Source organism: Peromyscus eremicus, chromosome 16_21, assembly GCF_949786415.1.
Source record: "Peromyscus eremicus chromosome 16_21, PerEre_H2_v1, whole genome shotgun sequence".
In the NCBI taxonomy this organism is placed as follows: Eukaryota; Metazoa; Chordata; class Mammalia; order Rodentia; family Cricetidae; genus Peromyscus; species Peromyscus eremicus.
In genome coordinates this window covers 29,989,802-30,001,228 of record NC_081432.1, presented here as the reverse complement: position 1 = coordinate 30,001,228, position 11,427 = coordinate 29,989,802, and the positions used below count along the sequence as shown (strand labels likewise).

Genomic DNA, 11,427 nt, shown 5'->3' with positions numbered 1-11,427 from the left:
GTGTTAACATAAAGTAGAAATCAGGGACCTTTCTATAGCTCTGGTTTCTTTTTATTTGTGACTACTGTTTTCCACATGAAAAATAGATATGATGGGGCTGGAGAGGTGGCTCAGAGAATGTATTGCTTTTCCAGAGGACCTGAGTTTGGTTCCCATCATACACACGGGACAAGTAACAACTGCCCGGGACTGCAGCTCTGGGAACTCCGAAGCCTCTGTCTCTGAGCACCTGCACTAATGATGTGCTCATCCCCACACAGAGACACACAGGAATGTGCATATTTTAAAGACTAATAAAGTAAATCTAAGGAAATCAATGTGGTGTAACCTGGTGGGAAATGACATGGGGTTATCTCCTAGGAGGCCTGGCATCTGGCTTCCATTTCATTTCATGCCAGATGTGAGCATTTGTAAAAAATACCTTAACTGTATGAGAGTGTTCATTTACTAATGGGTAGATGGAAAGAGTGATAATTGCTGGAGAAGTAAAGGTTACAATTATGGTAAGTCACTGCTTCCATCCTACTGGGGGATAGCATCCCCCCCCCCCCCCCCCCCCGTTCAGGCAGGAATTGTTTTGAACACACTGTTTTGATGGCCATATCTCCACTCACTCTGCCAGGCCCTTGCTTTACACATGGATGCCAGGAATTACTAGGCTCTCTGGTAATATTTGATGACTCCCTGCCGTATAGCCAGCCCTCTGCTGTGCTTTTTTAAGAAAACAAACAGACTGAACACAGTAAATGATGAAACCTGAGTGACAAATATTATAGCTAGATGTTGTGAAGAGCATCTGTACAGAATCTTAACAGTTGGAGAAGACTGTAGGTCAGCTGTACAACCTCTTAGCCAAAGAAGTAGTGCATTGTGGGAGATGAATACTAGATGAACAATTGGCAGTGTGCCCATGATAACTAATCATGAACACACTAAGAGAATCCTTAGTAAGAGTCAGGCATTATTCTTAGTCTTCTACATTTAATTAATTTATTTAAGTTTTGATTGGTTTGTCTTTATGAGATATGATATTTTGATACACATATACTATAACATGATTATATCATGTTAGTCGGCATATCTATCACCTCACTTAATTCTCATTTTCAGGAAGAGATGTTAGAAATGGATTTAGTTATTTTGACATATACAATGCCTTATTGCTGACTGTTAAGAATAGTCACCTTGTTGTGCAATAGACCTCAAAACCTGTTCTCCTTCTGTATAAAACTGTACAAAATGCCCCGGCCTTCTCATCCCCTCCCCTCTTCTCCCCTCCCCTCTGGTAACTATCATTATCTGCTCTATTTCTATGAGTTAAACTTCATTAAATTCCATAAACAAGTGATACAGGTATAAGTTAGTCTTTCTGGAAATCTTATAATTATCATTATAACTATTTTTCAAGATGGGAACTGAAGCACCGAGAAGTGGTCAGAATCCGTTATGTTAAAACAGAAGGAAGGTCATTAGCCGGGCGATGATGGCACACACCTTTAATCCCAGCGCTTGGGAGACAGAGCCAGGCGGATCTCTGTGAGTTCGAGGCCAGCCTGGTCTACAGGGCGAGATCCAGGACAGGCACCAAAACTACACAGAGAAACCCTGTCTCGAAAAATGGGGGGAAAAATAGAAAGGCATCAACCAACTTTTCACTACTTACTAGCACTTCAGATAATTTCATACCATACTCCAGTTTACCTACCTTTCTGAATCCACACTAACTTCCTGTTTGCCTTATTTTACTCACATTTTAAAGTATTGTTACACCTAGTCTGTTATTCACCATGAGGAAGGAGAAAGATAATATTTACGGGTTCCAAGATTTTAATAATTCACCACGTAAGTGAGTCACTGATCAATCAGGTCTGCAGGACAAGGACTCAGGAGCCTTGTTTCTCCTGACAGCCCTGGGCAGGGGCAGAAGTGGGGTTCATAAACACAAAAATCACAAACATTTGTTGCCAAGTGAAGTCCAACCAATCAGATTCATTTGTTCCCTCTGTTAGAAACAGTAATAATGTTTCTAGAGAACTAAAGATACATAATGACTATTTTTATGGTTTAGGGAGGAGGTTGATCAGCCATTGGGAAGTTCTCAGTTCTCCTAAGGCTTGGGAACTTAAACTCTCTTTCAGCCTTCAGGTAAAATGGAGTCTGAAGTCAAAATGGCAGAATTCATGCCAAGGTGTTTTTCACGATCCCTTGAATATACTTTCATTAGAGTGTCTCTCCCACAGGCATATTATTTCTTTTTACTTGATCTTACAAGTTTTCATAGGGTTAGGGTATCCTCAATACTTTTTAAGAATTTATTTATTTCGTTGTATGTGTGTGTGCTTGAGGGTATGTATTGCACTACGCGCTTGCAGGAGCCTGAGTAAGTCAGAAGGGGGCATCAGATCCCATAGAACTGGAATTCTAGGTGGTTGTGAGCCACCACGTGGGCACTGAGAACTGACCCTGGGTCCTCTACAAGAGCAGTGATGTTCTTAACTGTTGAGCCATCTCTCCAACCCCCCTCAAGGTTTTTGAATAAAAAACTAAGATATGTATTTGCTAATCACTGTGAGCAATGGCGCCTGCACATGAAGTCCTCAGAACTATGCCAACATTCTTTGACCTAGCTCTCTCACGAAGTCCTTACCAATCCCACAGAATCGTATTTAGAATTATCTTCAGGTATCTTGTCTTAGTCAGTGTTCTATTGCTGTGAGGAGACACCATGCCCATGGCAACTCTTATAAAAGAAAACATTTAATTAGGGCTGGCTTACTGTTCAAAGGTTTAGTACGCTGTCGTCACAGTGAGGACCATTGCTGCTTGCAGGCAGACATGGAGCTGGAGAGATAATGGAGAGTTCTACATCCCAATCCACAACAGGGAGCAGGAAGAGAGAGAGAGAGAGAGAGAGAGAGAGAGAGAGAGAGAGAGAGAGAGAGAGAGAGACGGAGACTGGGCCTGCTTGAGCATTTGAAACCCCAAAGCCCACTCATAGTGACATTCTTCCTCCAACAAGGCCACACCTCTTAATGCCTCTCAAGTAGTGCCACTCTCTAATGACCAAGCATTCAAATCCATGAGCCTATGGGGGCCATTCTTATTCATACCACCAGATAGTATACAGATTATTTCAATATTTGAATCTGTGGACTTTATAGTCTGGAGCCCCACAGGCCTGCATCTGTTTCTCCCATTTTTTTGTTCTACTGTTCTTCCCCTCTTTACCTCGTTAATTTATCTTTGAGGTCATAATATAATCACATAATTTCTCCCCTTCCCTTCCTCATTCCAAACCCTCCCATTGCTCTCTTTCAGAAATGCATGGCTTCATTTTAATTGTTGTTACACACACACACACACACACACACACACACACACACACACACACAGTGTGTTCTAATACATACATACAGCCTGCTCAGTCTGTATAATGTTACTTGTATGTACATTTTCATGGCTGACTACCAATTGGTGTGTTCTTCCCTGGAGAAGACTGTTTCTTCCACTCCCTGCATCCCTTAGCTGCCTGTAATTCTTTGTCTAGGGTCGAGGCCCCCTGAGCTTCTCTGCTTGCATATTAGCATGTCGATTGGTGTCTTCTTTGTTCGGTTTATGTTTAAGAAGCCCTGTTGGTTAAGCTATATGAGTGCAACTTTTCTGATACTAAGAGACACAATCTTATAGTATAAGTATAGTATGTCCTGTGAACTTGTAGAAATAAACTTGGGGAGCCCCATGGCACCCTCTTTCTCCAAAGATGCTACTCTGCTTCCTTCAGGGGGCATTTAAACTTCTGGGAATCTTATCTAATTTCATTATTTGAGATAATTTGAAAGCATCTGAGGTCCTGGAAAGGTTTATTTGTTTGTATTTCCCTCTTACTCTAAGGCTATGACCTAAAGTGAGAAAATTCCCAGGGACACCTTTCTTCCTTCCCTGGAAAGTTCTGGACTTCTATAGAATCTCCCCCAGTTCTGAACCAACTTACGGCTGCTTCCTCAGAGATGGGTATATTCTGTTACTCCAGACTTATCTCTTGAATTCCTACCGTTCCTCAGATGCTCCCCAACCATTCTCTATCTTGTTAGCTCTTACGTGACTTCAAGTAGATGGATGTTAAACATTTTGTACAATTTTTATAGCTGTTTTTGAGAAGATTTGCCCCAATTTTTTTTGATATTATTAGAAGCAGAAATTCTAAGATGAATCTGTCTGTGAAAGCTTGCCTGATATCACCATTCTCAGCAACCTCAGGAGTAAATAGTAATAAAAGTAATAAATGGCCGGGCGGTGGTGGCGCACGCCTTTAATCCCAGCACACGGGAGGCAGAGCCAGGCAGATCTCTGTGAGTTTGAGGCCAGCCTGGGCTACCAAGTGAGTCCCAGGAAAGGCTCAAAGCTACACAGAGAAACCTTGTCTCGAAAAACCAAAAAAAAAAAAGTAATAAATGATTATTATTATCCACTTGTGAGGTTCCCCTGAAAATTGACAACGGACAGAAAGAAGACACTGAGTGCTACATCTTAGTCCACACCTGAAGATGACACCATCCTGATCTGTGTGTGCCATTTCCCCGGGTCGTTTCCACTTTGGGAATGTGTAAATGTGTGATGCCAAAGCAAGCCCACGTGTTCTGTTTCCTTACCACAAGATTTCTACATAGTTTTCATAGTTCCTAATTCACTGTCAGAGCTTTCACCCACCATGCATGCCATTCTCTTAAAATCCTATTTGTGTTTAATAATACTGGATCCCCAAAATTTCAGGTCTAGACATTGTCATCCTCTGTTAAAGCACCATCTTCCTGGTCAGGGATTCCTTCTTTACCAGAGAAGCCCCCGGGGAATTTTCTCACTTTAGGCCATATCTTTAGAGTAAGAGGGAAATAAAAACAAATAAACCCTTCCAGGACCTCAGATACTTTCAAATTATCTCAAGTTCTGAAATTAGATAAGATTCCCAGAAGTTTAAATGCCCCCCGAAGGAAGCAGAGTAGCATCTTTGGAGAAAGAGGGTACCATGGGGCTCCCCAAGTTTATTTCTACAAGTTCACAGGACATTTTAGCCTTGCTGCTCCATCCTAGCCTGGCCCTCCTTGGGTAAGAGGCCTGTGGATCCTTCCCAGAGCCTCAGAATGGAACACTGAGGCAGAAGACCATAAAGGCCTCTGCTTGGGGTTGTCTTAGCCAATAATTAGGAAGATATGTTTGGGAAGGTTGAAGATAAGATATCTCTCTCCCTATTTTTTGCATTTGGTAAATGTTTCCCAAATATATCATAAAGCTTGACAGACATTAAATCTCCCATGAAAGAATATTTGTAAAACAAGGAAGAAATTTTCCAAAGCCCTATTTTCATGGAGGCATGAAAAGGCAAAACACAATTCCTTGATCTATTTTAGTAATATTGCCATAAATTACTCCACACTATAAACAATATAAACAAAATTGACTTTCATAAAGGATACTTGGCATAAGGAAGTTTTATAAACAATCTTTTTTTTTTGTTATAATTGGGACACATTTGGTCCAAGAAGAAACCCTGAAAGAGAGGAACAGAAGGCGCAGGGTGGGGAGGAAGAGGAGGAGGATGAAATGGAAAAGCAAACATGTGCTGAGACCTGCCTTCCTCAGGATCCCCGCGTTCAAGTCCAAGGATCCTCACCACCTGTCTTCTGGCTACAGCAGCCTGACAGACTTAGCTGTGTTCTCTGCTCTCTTTAAGCCCCACTTCCTCTAATATTTCCTCCTCAGTCACCATCCTGTGTTATACATCCATCTTCTGTCTTCCCACATATCCTGCCTCCTGTGGCATTTGATAAGAGGGATGTTTTCCGGGGTACATAGGCTTACAATATCTACCCCCAAGAAATTTTCCCCGGTATGGAAACAAGGCTGTGTTTTCCTTTATTGATTCCAGAATCACAGTGTTATAATCATTTCTCTTCCAAAGCCACAGCTGGTCAGAGTTGGGGAGCTGGAAGTTATGTGGTACTCAGTGACAAGATACATCCAATGTCAGGCATTTGCATCATTACGTGACCCTGTAGAGTGTACTCGCACCGACTAAGATGGCTGTGATGTCACTAGGCAATACAAACTAATGGATCGACAGGGGAGCATGCATTCCCTTATTATAAGGTTAAGACCTTGCTCTGTGTCACATGGTTGTATGTGCAAAATTTGATCTGAATTATAGAGTGCAGATTTGTTGAGACTGAGCCTGAGCCAAAGTCCAAACCTTTTCAGCTTTCACCCACTCTTTTCTTCTTGCTCAAATCTTGTTTCATTGCATGTGAATTCGATTAGATAAGATTGTATTCTGTTGAGCCTTATAAAAGCAAGCAATCTAAGAAGGTAATTTGTCCAGTCTGGACCCTTAATGCTTAGCATCCTTCCATTGTTGCTCACAGTGTGAGGGGAAATTTGTCATGGGCCTTCTTTAGGGTATATTAGTCTCATTAACTTCCATTAAGTCACCAAAAGATCATGGTTGGAAATCTATTGCCCAGCTTCTGTTCAGATCATTCCAGCAGGCCACATCGTACACTTTTAACTGGCCACAATGTGTTGGAGCTTCCTGCAAGCAGGCATCCCTGGGATGGTGAGCTGACCTTCTACTCTACACTCATCACCTCTGGGAATGATCCAGTTTCCTGAAGATGCACAAACCCAGCATCCAAATCAGCTGACTGCTATTGGTTTTCACAGTGTTAGCTTCCAGCCTGTCTATCAAAGAATGGGTCCACTTGAGGAACCTGATGCCCCAACTAGCAGGTCCAGAATCAAGTCTCCAAGCTGTAACTGGCCAAGGCACCTCTCTGTGGCTCTCTCTGTTGTCAGATGCAGAATTCACAAACAAACTCTGCTTCAGGGTGTCTCCTTTCCCAAGGTTATTTTAGTTGAAACAAGTACCTCCCAACGCTTTACACTTCTACAGCACCAACTGAGCTCCTATTCACCCTTCTTCTCTGTTAATTCCTTTTTTGGATCTACCATGCTCTCAGTTTAAGACCTCCCACACCCCCCCCCGTCCCCACCCCCACCCCATGTCATTTGTTTCTCAAGTGCGTGGAGTGGAAGAATGAATATTAACTTTTATCTCCCTCCAAAGAAGTCAACCAAGGTGAGCTCCTAGCCACGCCTTCTGCCTGTGGAAATAACATCACAGTGGCAGGAGCTGTTTGATAGTTCCCTTATGACATCATCTCCTAGGGGCTTTCTCTCCTAGCCCTTGGGGTCTTGTAAACAGCAATTTTAGCACAGTTGTGAATATAGCCTTGATTTTGCTAAAGATGAAGAGTCTCAGTGCTTAGCACCCTTCCAGCTTTGCTGGCAGTGTGAGCACTGTGGGTCCTCTCCTCATCTCCAATAATCACACGCCCAGTGTCCCTTTCACTGATGTCCCTGCTGGTGCTAGCACCCCACAAAACCAGAGCTGCTTCTAGACTCACTGTGAGACAACATCCTGATAAGGACATATACTGTTCATTGAAAATATCATGCTGAAAATGCTCTACATCTAACCTGAAGAAAATCACAGTTGACAACAGAGCTCTATGGAGTATGGGCTATTTCCTCCATGACCACAGGGTTGACTGGGGGTTGCAGCTTGCTGCCCTTGTCTAGCCTGTGGAAAGAAGACCAGGATGGAAAAGAATATGAATTCAAAAGTTAAAGTCTGGCTGGGTATGGTGGTGCACACTTTTAATCCCAGGACTTTCAAGAGACAGGATAATCTGAGTTCCAGGCCAGCCTGGTCTACATAGTGAGTTCCAGGCCAGCTTGAGCTACGGAGTAAGTGTTTCCAAAAAGTTTTTTTAAGTCTGCCCCCTGAGTACGTACTTCTTCTTTGTTGTTGTGAAGTTAAAGATTATGAGTCGAATCATTACAAGTTGAGGGCCATCTGTACAGGGTTAGTTCACTAGAAGAGTAGCTGTTCCCTTCGCTTCAACTATTGTGATCCTCCGCGTATGCATCTTACATACCAATATAAAGAATGGTTAGTGGGCCTGGCATGCATGCCTGTGACCCCAGCTACTTGGGTGGCTAAGGCAGCAGGAGCTGAAGGCCCTTCTAGGTTAAATAGCAAGACCATACCTCAAAAGGAAAATGAAATAAAACGTGGGGGTATAGCTTAGTGTCTGGGGTATGGAAGGACCTGATTCAATCCTCAGTACTGCAAAAGAGAAAAAGAACAATTCAAATGTCACGAATATTCATTAGTCATTCTGATTTTTGCTTACATTACTTCATCCTGGATCTAAGTTGAGAAAATGTGGGAATGGCAACCATTTTATCAGTGTGGAAACTGAGCCTCGAGTTAAGTGCAGCTGGGGTTGAATCACAAGGTTCCCTCTGACTGGGAACTTAGTTTTGTGACAAGTCCTGTGCTTTCAGCCCTTACCCTTGTAGCTTCTTACACACCCTCAGAGCACTCAGTTAATCTACGAGCCCAGTCAGAGCTAAGTTTATATGTGACACATGCATGCCCAGAGTGACCCTGGCCACGAGCCCAGACCTGTCCCCAAAGGCTTCTCCCTGTCCCTGGCAGCAGGCACTGGTTTCCATTCAGCCACCACATGCTCCTGTGTGCCTTGGAGCAGCTGGGAGAGGAAACCATGGCCAAGCCATTCCTTACCCCTCAGTATCAGTCCACTGCCTACCTGATAAAAGCCACTGTCCTTGGCAAGGTAGCCATGCCTGCCATAGTCAGTCCCAATCTCCCTGAACTCATCATCTGACACTTGTGGCCCTATTTTCCTGTTCCCAAACCCACCTCTGAGCACTGCCATGTATGTCCCTGAAACCTCTGTGTCATTGTATGGTGGCTGAGTCCTTTCCTTTCTTCATCCTGACTCACTGATGCTGGACCTGACCATACACGCCTCAGTGGCTAAAAGAAGGTGGACAAAAGGGACATTATGCCAGTTTGGGACCAAGCCCTTAAGATGTGCTGTGATTACTCCTCTACCACTCTAGGTTTCTGTCATTGTCATGTGGAAGGCAGGTCCTAAGCAACTGCCAGTCCCCAAATCTGGAGACATAATAACTAAAGCTAACTCACAGCCTGGAGCCAAGACCAGCAAAGCCCACTGGTCCTCCTAGTTGGGAGTGAGAGGCTAAGGCTTGCTACTAACAGCCATGCTGTTTTGAGGTCATTTGTCATTGTTAGAGCATATTTCACATTAACTGCTATTTTTGAGGTCTCTCTGGTGTATGAGCATCTACATACCTGTACATACATGCACTGGTAAAATTGTTTTGTACCCAGAGAAGTTCCTGCTCATTCGAGTAAGTGACTCTGGACATTTTACCTTTTCACACATTAAGCACACTTCTGTTTGGGCATTTCTAAGCTTATGCTATTTTTTTCCCTTGGTAAGAGCAGATCTTGACCTTCACACACTGTTTGGGACAGTTTCTTGTGTATGTCCATCTTGGAGAGTTGTACTGGGAGATAATCTTGTTTGAATGAAAATGCAGAATCAGACGAAGGGAGAGGCAGACAGAGGAGCTTCCCAAGAGGTGGGAAACCTGTGACCGTCCTGCCTGACTTCTCTGGGGACTCAAGTCAGGATGGTGACATCTCTTTAAAAGGACTTTGACAGACAATGACATCAAGGTGTTTTCGTTCGAACTCCCCCAGTTTGGGCACCGGAGCCTAGTGGAGAGAAGGTAGGATAATGAACACATCTCAGAGGGATTTACTAAGCCATAGCTCATGAACCGTACCTTAGCACAAAGTGATGGGTAAAATGAGCTCGCAGAACACAGGCCTGAAACAGAGCAACAAAGCAGATATGCTAGGACAGGGTAAGCAGGACTAAGGGGTCCCTGCTGGGACTCAGCCCACCTAGGGCTTGCAGAGGGCCAAGTCGTGCCTTATGGCCTGGCTTTGGTGTGCCATAGGTGGCATATATATGTAGACACCAGGGAGAAAGGATTCTGCAAAGAAACTCCTTTGGTTAATGAGTGGCTATCCTGTGGGTCAGTCATTAGAGAAAGGGTAATTTGACTAGCTCTTGCTTTGATGGGTCTTGACCTGAAAGAGACACAAAGTTTTTGTCTCCTTACAACACACACATATGCACAGACACAGACACAGACACAGACACAGACACACACACACACACACACACACACACACACACACACTTTCTTCTCATCTCTTCTGTGCAGCTGAGCCCTCTCCCCCTCTTAGCTTGTGAACTTGGTTTTGGTTTCCAGATAGTAATGTGGCCATGCAATTTCTTTTTTTTTTTTTTTTTTTTTTTTTTTTTTTTTTTTTTTGGTTTTTCGAGACAGGGTTTCTCTGTGTAGCTTTGTGCCTCTCCTGGAACTCACTTGGTAGCCCAGGCTGGCCTCGAACTCACAGAAATCCGCCTGGCTCTACCTCCCGAGTGCTGGGATTAAAGGCGTGCGCCACCACCGCCCGGCAAAGCCAAGCACCCGAACAGGGACATGAACCCTGGACCCTCAGATTAAAAGTCTGATGCTCTACCGACTGAGCTATCTGGGCTGCAATTTCAATAGAGCTGTTTCCTGCTGTCAAGGCTGGTCTAATTTGTGACTTTGTCTTGACGTGTATATAGATTTTTTTTCTCTTCTCCTACAAGGACTTAAGGTCTCCTTTGGGACAAAGATCCAGCTCCCTTGTGTTTCTATTACAGGAGTCTTCCTGGCTGAGGATCAGGAGTGTGTGGGACAAGTTCCCGAGGCTGGCAGCCAGGTTTGGGCGATTGCCATGCTGCCTTCTATAACTGACCTCCTGCTCTCTGTGGAACGCCCTGTGGGCTTGAGGCCATCCCAGGGGACCTGCTCCTAGCTGCTTCCAGGAGCGTTGACAGGCACAGTGGCTGTACAGGCGTGCCAGCGTGAATGGCATCAAAGCCTGTGATTTCAGCCCCAGTGGGACCTTCTTGTCCTGCTGTGCTCTTGTGACTTAGTGGGGGGGGGGCAAGTAGGACAAACAGACTCAGAATCCCTTCTGCAATGATGGATGCTTAAGGAGCATGGTCTGTGCTTGCATGGAGAGGGCAAGTATGAATTTAGAACTCTCCGAGGTAGTCCACACAACTCACTTTTTCTCAGCCCCCCTGAGAGGGTGATGTGCTGAAGCCTCAAAAGTGTTAGGGTTCACAGAAGGGCAGCATGGAGATCAGCACTTCCAAGTCTCCAGCACTGTCCGCTTTCACCCTGGACACGATGGCCTGAAGCTAGCTGGAGGGTCTCTGGGTTGTTGGGGTCACACCTTGATGATTATAACCTTTGCATGCGGCCATGCCAGGCACTATTTTCATTCTACTTCTACCACCACCTCAAGAGTTTGGTGTGCTTACCTCCAAATACCCCCAAACGACCCAAGCTTAACATCGGTCTTCCCTCAGCTTTGGATATCCCTGGTGTTGGGGTCATCTGTCA

At 44.3% G+C, this 11,427-nt stretch overlaps 1 non-coding gene across 1 annotated transcript; it reads right to left on the bottom strand.

Moving 5' to 3' along the window:
• Positions 1 to 10,452: 10,452 nt before the first annotated feature.
• On the bottom strand, positions 10,453 to 10,525 carry Trnak-uuu (transfer RNA lysine (anticodon UUU)). Its single transcript has one exon. It is a non-coding gene; the product is annotated as a tRNA-Lys (tRNA).
• Between the last annotated feature and the right edge of the window lie 902 nt (positions 10,526 to 11,427).